Below are 13,257 nucleotides of genomic sequence, written 5' to 3' on the forward strand. Positions count from 1 at the left end.
TCCAGGTGAAAATGAACCTCGCACCTAGGCAGTACTGTACCTACAATCTCTTGCAACCAAGAGTCACACAAGCATACATATATATATATTTAATGAAGGTGTTAGCTCAAGATTAATAACAAGAATTAGGAGGACAATTAAACTTACATAAGAATCAATGCGAAAGTACATTAACAAGTACGCACAATAATCATAATATCTGACTACAACATAACCTCATGGTAATTCAACCATTCAAGAATGTCAGATAAATATTCAACCAATGTCAAACTAGTTTTACAAAGCTAACTAGGGTAGGGGCAATACATTCTCCCCCCTAGGCTCCGCCTTACTCCTAGAAGTCGTAAGGCTAAGTGGAAATCGTGCAACAAGTATTAGCCCTGAAACTCAATTAACAATTATCAATTTGCACATATGAATCCTTCCATAAATAAATGAAATATTATTGCTAAAACCTTTATGAATGTCATTATCCATTGGCAAGATACATCTAAAATGATACACTTCTTAAATTGTTCTAGGAATTATCCACAATCATAGCAGAGAAACAAGAATTTTCTTCCTTTCATTACACCAAATTAAAGAATTAAAAGATATAAACAACAATTACCATACTCATCTATCAAACATGACAAGAAAACATACCATCATGATCAATTTCCTTTACCAATCCATCTTTTTCATAAAACTTTATCGCATAGGACTAGCTTCAAATATCAAATTCTACAACCAAGTTAACTTTCATGAAATAAGAGCAACGTGAATAACTCAATTGTTTACACTTTCCAAGCATATAAGAACCTTTCCAATGACTATGTCCCATAACATAGTGACAAATTAACACCATTTAATCCATGATTACACATAATAACCATCCACATAACTAGAACACACAACTCAAAAGGCCACATGTGAGCATGTCTAATGCTTGGTCAAAGATAACATGCACAATCAGTATCTTTATCCCTAATCTTAGAACAATAATATGATCATATATATCCAATATCTCACTCAAGGGCTTGATGGTGCTAGGGCACACCATAGCGGTACTGCCTTCCATACAAGACCCTTGTGAACATCCCTTGTTATGTAAGGTGGTTAGCCTCCAAGAGATAGTCGCTACACATAGATAGGTAGTGGATACAAGATGCTTCACAGCCTCACATACCCCCATCCTCAAGGTTCCCTACATCTACTTCCTCGTATACACTCAACCAAGACTGTCTCCTATGTTCTTAGAGAGGAATTCACATTTCAACACAAGACCAACATTCAAAAACAATAAGGATAAACCAATTTAACCACCAAAGTAAAGAAGAATCAAGATAATAATAATCAATTCCAATAGTAAGGCAAGAAAATAATTTCAGAATTGCAACACCAAATCAAGTAAGAAAAAGATCACAAGGTCATGGCTAAACCTTCAAGGTAAAAATAAAATAAATTGTCGGCCCACAAGGAAATAAATAAAAAATATCACAATTGCACATAACATCACTATGTGACTAGAATCTAGCCACCAATGAGGAAGGAAGGAACAATCGTCTAGCTATCGCAGTAGCTTATCATGTGGTGTGGCCTAGTCACACATCTCCATGGCATGGCAGTGTGCACCTCGACATCACCCTGCATCACGTCATCATGTGGCATGGCTCTACCCTAAACTTGTCAGTAGGCCGCATGGAAATGTCTACTACATCTCAGATCGTGTCTCAGCATGGCATGGCAATACTCCAAGTGGAAAGGGCATGCAATGGAAATGTCCCGTATGGCACTGTACCTCATGGAAAAGGACACGCATAGGTCACACCCTACATAGCAACGTACCTCTTAGGATACTCATTGTAAGACAGAGGTATACATGGCTAAGGCCCACCCACATGTCTACCAACGCTAGATAATTGGCAGCTCATGTGTAACATAACATACCTTTCATGAAGACAAGGCAAAATATCCTCTAATAAATCCATCATTCTGCTCAAGAACTGATATCAATATGCTCAAATAAAGGATAGCAATAGGCTGGCACACATGAACCTTATAAATCAGTTCATCACAAGGGAAAGTATTGAGTACACCTATAATACAGTTTCATTACATAACTATATTTTTCCTTGAAATAGAGAAGCTAAAGTCACTTTGCTTTGACATTACTCATACACCATTCCATACTATTCAAGGAATGGCAACTTCTAATACCACCCCTTCACATACTAACTTATCAATAACTCATGGGTTGGCACTCAGTAAGGAAACAAATAAGCAACATCACATAAATAGTATGGTTTCCCAAACTCATAATTAAACATATCCTCCATGGTTGATTACTTCACCATCCCATGGGCACACATAGAAAGCACGTGTTTCTTACAATACACAAGGAATAGCACCATTACTGGTTTAGTCACATTTATGGGGAGTACTTTTCAATAAACTATCATCTACTCAAGAAAGGTTTTACCTATGCTTTCCACATTAATCACAGAATAAAGTTTACTCTAGATACCAATACTGAAATTCTTAACAATTCACCATTACATAAGGAAATAACATCATTCCTATATTCTTCTCAAATTCTACTAAGCATTCAAATTCACATTACTATCTACACAATTTTCTTTCTGAAGCTTAAGACTTTCATCTTTCCATAAGTAGCCCAAAAAGAAAACCTACCATTACATTTGTGTTTTAAAAATTCTATTTAAATCAATGCATTCTTAGTAGGATTTCTAAAACATCTTATGATTTAGGCAAAGAAAAAGGAAAGAGAGTTTGATAATCAAACTATTTCCTACAAAGGCACAAGATTAACAAGATTGCACCACAAGCTGAAACTTCTCACTATAAGTCTATCATTTTAGTTGCACAGTTTTCATTTCACTATCATTTTAGGAGGATACCAAATAGCCTAACATGACATTTCCAATCATTATGGTTGCAAAAAAGTGTTCTAGTTTTCCAAACAACAGAGATAAAAACAAGTAATCTTATCGATAATGCAAGACCTCTTGAGAAAACTCACTACTTTAATACAATACAACCGCATATCATAATTTGCAACCTATCATTGAAAATTCAAGGTACGGTAAGAAGATAAGCGGGGAGCTATCAACTAAATAATACACATTTATGCATACACATCAAACAAGCTTTTCATTCGCACTTTCTAAACATAATAAGGCAATTACATATATCCAAAGGAAAGTTCAATGGAGCATTGCTAAAATAGATCCTCAATCAAATTGGTTTAAAGAAACACATAGAACAACCTTTCGTGGAACACATTAATACACTCTTGAAGATACTATAACATGTTCCATTTTGATGTACTTCTTTTACAACCAAAGCAGTTTCATAAAATCAACTATTCGCATATTAATGCACCTTAATTTAGATAGAATTTAATTACATTACTCCTATGAAAAACATGGAGAATTCTTTAATGTAAACATATAATTTTTCTCAATATCCAATATGAACTTTCAAATGAAAGCCCTTTTATAATCTAAAAACACATAAGCATTATAAGGCTCACACAAGGGCTCAAGAAATCGCAACCTTTCTCTTGCAAAAAAAGAAAACTCAAATAAGAGATAACTACACATATCAAATACATTTTAATTTCCTAGAGAGAGAGAAGAGGAAGGATGATAATCATTCATTTTACTACAAAATAAGCATTCAATATTTACCATACTAGTCCTTCAAGTGGACAACACAAATATTTGATTAAGCAAATAATCAAAATGATACACAGATTCCTACCTCATTTAGCCATCCTGGATGAGATTTGTTGTAGAACCCAACCTCCAAGCTCTAGATCAAATCTTCTCTTCCAGATATATTTTTCCCAAAAATTCCTCCAAAGCTTTTTACAAAATGTCTCTCCAAAAAACTAATTCCCCTCCCCCCCAAAATATTTCCAAACCTAGGGTTAAATAGAACAATCCCCTGACCTAATCCCTTATTTTAGAATTTAAACAACTTTTCAATAAAAAAGAAAAATCATTCTTTTTTTAAACTATTCAAATAATCTAAGCTTGCTTTTCTAATAAAAAAAAATCAAAATGCTTCTCTCCAGGTCATTTAATTTTAATTTTCTCAATATTAATGAGGGTAAAATATTTTTAATTAAATTAAATTCTCAAAATCAATCTTTCACACTATATCAAATATATATGAATAAAACTTACTTTTCTAATCAAAATTGATTTTCTTAAATAATTAAAATTAACCTTTCTATTCCAAAAAGCAAAAGAGATTAAATTATTTCTATTTCGAATAAATTTAAATCTTCCCTTTCAAAATGCATAAACTGAATAACTTTATTATTTAAAATTAACCATTAAATTAAACTTGCTACAAACATGAATAGAGCAATTTTTAATAAATGATTAGTTACATGAAAGAAACCTATTTACTTTAGTTGCTTAATTACTAATGTGTAAATGAACACATTAAATCAAAATAACTACTTAGGATTAAATACTCAATTTAACCACGCGCCAAGCATGCAACCCAAGAAAGCCAACCAAATACCCGACCCGCAAACCCAAATGAAAAGGGAACTGATGGACCATAGGAAATGCTCACTTGAGCATGACAAGGGTAAACTGAGGGTTTTACGACCACCTAACCCAAATTCTAAGGATGAAAGAGGTATACTCAACCTTGCGAATCAAAGTGAAGATGAACCTTGCTCCTAGGTGATACTGTACCTGCAATCTCCTGCAACCAAGAATCACACAAGCATACATACATACATACATACATATATATATATATATATATATATATATATATATATATATAAGGAAGGTGTTAGCTCGAGATTAATAGCAAGAATCAGGAGGACAATTAAACTTACATAAGAATCAATGTGAAAGTACATTAATAGGTATGCACAATAATCATAATATCTGACTACAACATTACCTCATGGTAATTCAACCATTCAAGAATGCCACATAAAAAGTCAACCAAGGTCAAACCAATTTTACAAAAATGACTAGGGTAGGGGAACTACATGAAAGCCTTAGCAAGTTATTGTAAGAGGAAATTGAAATTGCCATATTAAAACCCAAACCAAAAACAAACCCTAACAAAAGAAAAACGACATGCTAACTTCTCACTATCTGGGGTAACCTGAGGATAATCAAAGAGACAAAGTATTTCCAAGTGATACATAATTACTTCAAGGTGTGTGCCCAATAGATCTCTCACAAAAAAAATGCCATGGAAACGTAAGGACAATGATGATATCTTTAAATTAAAATACCTGAAAACTTCAATGAGTTCAAATCATAGATATTGTTATGCTCGCTGTTGAACTAAACCTTGGTAGAGTTGTTGTTGTTCTACTTGATGACAAAACAATTGTTTCTCTTCATGATCTTCTCCTCACAAACAAAACCCAAAACAAACCCCAACAAACAAAAACAACATGCTAACTTCTCATTATGTTGGGTAACCTAAGGATAATCAAAGAGACAAAGTATTTCCAGTCTGATACATAATTACTTCAAGGTGTGTGCCCAATAGAGCTCTCATAATACAAATGCCATGGAAACATAAGGACGATGATAAAAACTTTAAATAAAAATACTTCAAAACTTCAATGAGTTCAAATTGTAGATATTGTTGTTCTCGCCACTGAACTAAACCTTGGAAGATATTGTTATGCTTTTCGCTACACTAAACCTTGGTAGAGTTGTTGTTGTTCTTCTTGATGAAGAAATAGTTGTTTCTCTTCATGATCTTCTCCTCGCAAAGAAAACCCTTCCCCAGTTTTTCAAAATCTATTTTAAACCCACCATTCAAAGATTGCACGAGACACAATTATACAATGCAAACCCAGATGCACATACCATTCAAAGATTGTACGAGACACAATTATACAATGCACACTTGGATGCACATTATTTACAAACCTTGTTGCAGCTACCACATAATCTTCTAGCAACAATAGCTCCAAAACAATCACTTCCATAATACGATTCCCAAATCAGAATGCATACAACTTGCATTTTGTATTTTAAATTTGGTATTATCTCAAACATTGAAAGTAGAAAATGCAAATGTTAATGCTATTAAAGCATATCAACTATCATCTACCTCTACCATATGTCATTGCAAGAAAGTTACAACTTTCTAACAAGTGAGTTTTCAATCGCCTTTTTTTTTATCCTTTTTTCCGGATGGCTGACACTTTCCCAGCAAACAAAACCTCATACTAAAATCCTATCGGCTTAATTAGACTGAATAGAGAAAAATTTCTAAGATCTATTCAATGTGATAAAACCATTTATGAAATAATTATTTTTTGTGTGGTAAAATTTTAAATTCATACAAATTAACTTTGAAAATAAATGTATGAATTTATAGAATTCCTAATTTATATATGTATATGGTGAAAAGTGAAAGATGAAAAAGAACAATATTGAAAGACTAAAATAGATTCAACCACAAAACCCTAGCCTAACAATGACAAAGATCCACCATAACATATGAAGAATACCTACCATCATGCAAATGACAAATAAAATAAAAAAGATTATACCATCACATGTCCACTAGGGTTTGAATCTCCATTATTCCTATCTCCATTGATCTTGCTTGATAAATTTGCTCTCAGATTTTATATTGTTGCACAAGAGCTCAATAAATAATAGAAATGTGGTTGATAGCTTGATTTCATGAAGGCTTGATAGCATAAGAGATTAGACACCTTGATTAGACGCATTAGGGTTGATAATGGAAGAAGCATCTCCTTATATAGAATACACTTTAGAAAATGAATGGATAAGATTAAGAGGTGTAAAAGATAGATGGTTGGCTAGGATTAAAGGGTAGGTAAATGAAATAATAAAATGATAAAGGGGCTAGGTAGTGTAGGAATTAAGAGATGAATGACATGTTTCATTGGTAGAAAAGGATAATGAATTGATTAAATAAATAAAGATTTATTTAATTAATAGAGGAAATGGGATCAATTAAATAAATAAAATATTTATTTAATTTAAGAGAAGGACAATTTAAATAAATAAAAGTATTTATTTAAATGAGGAAAAAGGTTTAGAAGAGGATTAATGAATTAATTAAATAAATATTCATTTAATTAATAGAAAACTTAGGATAAAATAAATAAATAAATACAAATATTTCTTTAAGTACAAAGGACAATCTTAACTGTCTACATTTTGTGCCTCTTTGAGAGAATGCAGCTTGTCACGTTGGCTCAAAGAAAATAAGATAAATTGATACATAGTTGCCCCATGATGGGATTTATATGGCCCCTCGAGAGATTATATGAAATGTTTGAAAATATCGTAGACAATCTCTTGATAAGAAATAAAGGATAGGAAGGATTGACAAGACAAGATAAAGTGACAAAGTCACGGGATAAAGAAGATTGACGTCGGAGACTAGGGCTAGGGTAGTCTATAAGATAGACTATGAGGAAAAAACATCCTCATTGGAATCCACACACCTAAGAGATCAGAGTGTAGAGAGATCAAAGAGAAATCAGCACTGATGGCATTGGTACATAGATTCGATCATGTTCACTGATATTAGAGGCCAGCAGATGCAAGAGAGCCAGTGAGTACCAAAAAACCTCATTGTACTTTGCTGCATTAATTGTTGTCATAAATGCATGTTAGGTAGATCTAGAAAAAATTCCAAGTAGGGGAAAAAATGTTAAGGCGTGTCTGCATTCGTGCTAGGCGTGTCTAGGTAGAATAGGTGCGTCTGTGATTTAAAACCCATTTATGTCAGATGTGAGCATGTTTATGTTTTTTAGGTGCGCTTATACAGGATAGAGTCACATTTGTGTGACTCAGGTGCGTGTGTGCAGGAAAGGAATATTTATGCATGTTTAAAGAGTGTTTACATTGGAAAAGCACATGTGCATCTTCAAGGTCAAATCAACAGTTCTATGATAAACATATGTTGTCGATTGGATAAGCTATTGATAGGATACACTAAAAAAGGTCCTCTAGGGAAGACTAGGATAACAGATATGGCTAGGACTGACAATTTTGTGATAGAACATACGTTGCCAATCAGAAAAACTACTCAAAAGGATACACTCAAGAAGAGACCCTAAGATAGGATAGAGCGAAGCACTTTGTGATGAATAGGGAGTACTAGAGAAATTGACATTTCTATGATAAAATGTACATTATCAACTGTATTAGGCTGAAATTGACAATTTTGGGATAGAAAATACGTTGTTAATTGGATAAGATACTCAAGAGGATACACTTAAGTAGGTGCCCTAAAAATAAGATAAAAGAAGCACTTTGTGATGAATAGGGAGTACTACTTAGGATTGACATAGTTGGTTTGCTTGGCTGCAAGAGGACCTACTAATGCTAGAGTCACAGGAGAGATACCCACCGACCTAGGGATTATGACCATAGTTGACATTTGAGGATAGAGAAGTAGTTGAGGCCAAGGGATTATGATATATTATGTATATGCCTGATTTTCGAGTGAACATGGGATTGTTGGCTACATTAGCTGAGAGATGGCACTCAGAGACATGCATGTTTCATTTATCGATGGGTGAGATGATAGTCACCTTGGAGGATGTGTATAGGATACTATGGATACTAATCAATGGGGAGTTGGTTCCTTAGAATCGAGAGGGAGATCTGGAGGCATTAAGATGAGTGTTCGAGGATCAGGGACTGGAGTTGAGGGCAGGACATGTGGCCTGGGACACCATGACAACTACAAGATTGGCTCTACTGGTGATGTGAGGGTTGGTTGTGGGATGGAGGAGGACTCTGGAGACATTGGTGACTGAGCAGACTAGATTATCATGGGGGTCATGTCTGCTGGCACACTTGTATTATGAAATGCATCAATTTGTGTATCATGGATCACTAGGATTGGGGTGTGGAGTGACATTATTGCAGGTATGGGCATATGAGCTTCTTTCAGTTACATGACTAATACACTTTAAAGGTAGGGGACATGGGCATAGTTATGTACATTTGTATGATATGATTACTTCTTAGCCATGGATTGGGAGGCTAAAGTACTAGCATTGAGTTATCAATGAGTTAGATAGTGTAGTATGGTGGCCTTACCAAGATTGTGAGGAGTGGGAGGATGACAGTCGATTTTCCATATGTGTTCAGGAGTAGGTATATGATTGGGAGGACACCATATATCATTGAATCGTAGTTGATTGATAGAGTATGCAGGCGGTTTGACAGGGTACAACAGATGCCATGTGGCTTAGGGATGTATGTGCGAATAGTTAGAGATCAACCACATTTAGGTCTGTTATTGTCTTTTGATCAGTTAGTGGCATAGATGCAGGAGATGGTTCACATCCCTTGGAACATTTTGGCAAATGTGGAGGATACAAAGATGGATGTTGAGTACAACTTATATTGGGTAGATCATCCATTTCCAAGGCTGACAAATCTAGGAGAGTCGATAGAGGATGATGGTGGGGGTGATGGTGATGATAGTGGGGATGGTGGAGGTAGAGGCAAATGGAGGAGGCAAGGTGTAGTAGTAGAGAGGAGGGTAGTTCGGAGGAGAGATGGGAGAGAGGAGAGATAGGCTCACGTGGTTAGAGGTAGAGGTGGAGTTCCTTTATAGGTTTTAGTAGTGCAGGTTCCAAGATAGTAACAGGGATAGGGACAGGCTGAGGCAAGTAGATAGGTATAGGGACAGAGACAGGCATAGGAGAAAGCACAAGGATAGGGTGAGGAGGGAGGAGAGGAAGAGGATGAGCTACTATCCTTGAGAGAGATCTACCAAGGATAGGCATAGTAGTAGCCACAAAGATAGGGTGAGGAGGGAGGAGAGGAGGAGGATGAGCTACTATCCTTGAGAGAGATCTGCTAGGGACATGCAGATAAGATTCAAGATCTAGAGAGATGTTTCTAGGTTCAGGAGACAGCTTGGGGACACTGAGCAAGAGAATGATCAGGCTATTCAGTAGTACACAGAGACTATGGAGGCACTGAGGGTAGGAAAGCGGGCAACAGAGGACACTGGGGCAAGATACACCTATGTTTAACAAGTAGGGAATGAGATAACCTATTGGAGGGACTTGTGTTATGGAGTTGTGCCACCTGATCAGTGGTCTAGGAGCTTCTAGAGACAATTGTAGACTATGATGACCACTAGAGGGAGGGATAGGAGATAGGCGTCTAGTGGTGGGGTCATGGGTTGTCCACCACCACCAGATAGAGGGAGTAGGAGAGATGATTCTGGGGTGGGGACTTCCAGGGCTCAGACTTCATCGAGGTCAGCTGGCTCCGAGGAAGGGATTTCATCATAGCCTTAGATGGCTCCCTATGTATCAGTTTTTGTACCATTTTTGTATGATGATGTAGACACCTTTAGGTGATTTTGTAGCCATATGATTTTGACATCCTTGTATCATGACACATTATTTTTTTGAGATATATATAAGATGATCGATCCTTGCGGCAGCTATATGCATGTGTACATATGTGATGTTGCTTCTATGTGATGCATGTTTCTATGTGTTAATGAAATTTATGATTCTATGATGTATGGATGCTTATGAGATACATGTATCTATGATGTTTATGATATGAAAATATTTACATGATGAAATGCAATATTTTTATTCCTTTTATGTTTTTATATGAGAATGCAGATGTGAATGTATAAAATGCAGAGGAATATGCAAACAATTGTTTACATGATGAGAATGTAAAATGTGATAACATGTATTGTGTGCAAGATGTGATGCAATTGTGATATCTATATGTATGTATGAAATGAGATATGTGGTAATACAAGTGCAATCTACATGAAATGCAAATATTTTTGTTGTGTCATTGTACTCAGTCATGTGATAGCGGGCTACACAGACTCAAGGAAGGATTATGGAGCTCAATCATGAAAGGGGGGTGGAAGGTAGAAGATATGGAAGTGAAAGAGCTTCATGTGCTTTATCATCGTTGAGCTTTATTATGGCTAATAGGTTATGACAATCAAGGTATAGGTTTGACCCAGAAAGTCATTGTACTTGTTTGCATGGAGATTAGACAGTTGCAAACAAGGAATGCCCTAGTTCACACTAGACTCACAGTGTGCTCATATCCTTGGAAAAGGGTAAAAGTACAAAGTTGTGTCACACTTTTATAAAGGAAATGACCAATGTTGTTTCAACTTTTTAAATTCAATCAATAGAAATTGAAATATATGTTTTGAATTTTGAAATAATGTAAACTAATCAAATTTATATTCTTATGTCTATTTTAAGTTTGTAATTTTAACAAAATTTAAAAAAATTATTTGAACATAATTTTTTATAAAATAAACACTATAATTTAGCTGCTAAAAAAATGCTAAAATTGAAGTTACACAAGCCACCACACTTTATTTAGTAAAATTTACTTTTTTTCTTGAATTTTTTTTTTGTATATTGATAACATGAAACTTTAGTGCATGGATATATTGTTTATTATTTTTAATAAATATATATTTTTCAATAAATTTGAAAAGTTGCATGTGTTGAAATATAACTATTTCCAATTCCCACCACCTTTTCTCTTAATTATTTATCCAAATCAGAAAAGATTTATATCATCTTGATATAGATTCTTTTATGTACTGCATCATATTTTTTTCAATTTTTTAAAAAATATTTTAGTATTTTTCCTTGACAAGATAATGAACCTTATATTTTAGTGCTTATAACCTACTTTCAATAAAAATAAAATATAGAACATGAAAAACTAATTAAAGTATTAAAAGATATATATTTTGGAAAATTCACTTATAGATCTATAAAAGGGTATTTTTACATTTCAAAATAAATATTATTTATAAGAGTAGGAGTTGTTGAAACATCGAGTTCATTTTTTTTGTAATTAAACCAAAAGTAGTATAAAATGTACATTTAGTAGACACTTCCAATTGGAAAAGATGTGACCCATATATAACTTAGCTATAATGAATCTATATAGACCATATGTTTGACTAAAATTATTTTTTAGTTAGAATTACTTAAATTCACTTGTGCCGATAAGTTAGCCTGAAAAGTGACACGGTTTTGTGCTTTTACTCAAAAGTCATAGCATTACTAAGAGATAATCCACAGATAGCAAAACAATAGGTGATCATATCCCATCCTTGCCTTTCTATTCAAAGACATCTTGGAGATAGAATCTTTAGTCAAAGACATCCTAGAAAAGATAAAAGACATGTCACCAAAAGATAAAATCAAAAGAAAACAAAGACTCGATACCAACATCCACTGTAGTCCTCAATTTTAGTGTCTCTTCCCACTTGTATAAGTCTATTTGATTTTGGTCACAATGTTTACTTTTAGAAAAATGATAGATAGCACTGAACCATAATTTTGTCTGAGTCTATTGAAAGATTTGATTTGTTGAAGCCCATTGTTGTCATTTACAGCTCATCTGAAACTAACTAAATCAATGAAACTGATATTTTATTGCGAAGAAGAATGGAACTTTATTGTAGACTGGTGATGCAAGTGATCTTTTATTGTGGATTGTGTGCAAAAAGAAGGAATAATGAAAAGAAGGTGCTCCTCAAAACATGCAATTCTCAGGGTACCACTTCCATCAATAGATTTAGGATTTTGCCCTAGTTATAGATTGGACCTGATTTATTGTGGAAGGAAAGGGTGAAAAGAGAGGTTTACTATGAATGTCTAACCAATCTTTGTTAGATCAATAACAAGCCATGATGGGAATGGATAAGTTTATTATGGATGGATAGGTTGTGAGTGTGTGCAAGGTGAAAGGATGAGATTGAATCCTCAAGGAGGGAGGATCAATGTCTCTACACATGACGCCAGTAACCTAGTTTTCACCATCATACTTTCCTAGGGCACCACCGAAGTGGTTTTCATCATTGGATGAATTTATTTCTCTATTTTTTTTTTGAATTTTTTTTTTTGTATTTTTGAATTATGATATTCTAAAGAGCTATGTGTAAAACCTATGAAGGTGCATGCTATTGATAGGATCTTCCAAAGTTTCTCCATCTAGTGTTGAGAGCTAATATGCACCTGTCCCATAGACTGCTATGATGATGTAAGGACCAAGCCAATTTGGTTTGAACTTGTCCTTCTTCTCTCTAACCTGCTAATTTATAGGATTCTCCTTGAGAACTAAGTCACCCACCTCAAATGTATGAGGCTTAACCTTATGATTGTAACTGTGACTCATTCTTTGTTGATAAGCCTTAAGGTGATTAAAGGCAGTTTGTTGTCGTTCATCC

Source organism: Cryptomeria japonica, chromosome 1 (genome assembly GCF_030272615.1).
Source record: "Cryptomeria japonica chromosome 1, Sugi_1.0, whole genome shotgun sequence".
In the NCBI taxonomy this organism is placed as follows: Eukaryota; Viridiplantae; Streptophyta; class Pinopsida; order Cupressales; family Cupressaceae; genus Cryptomeria; species Cryptomeria japonica.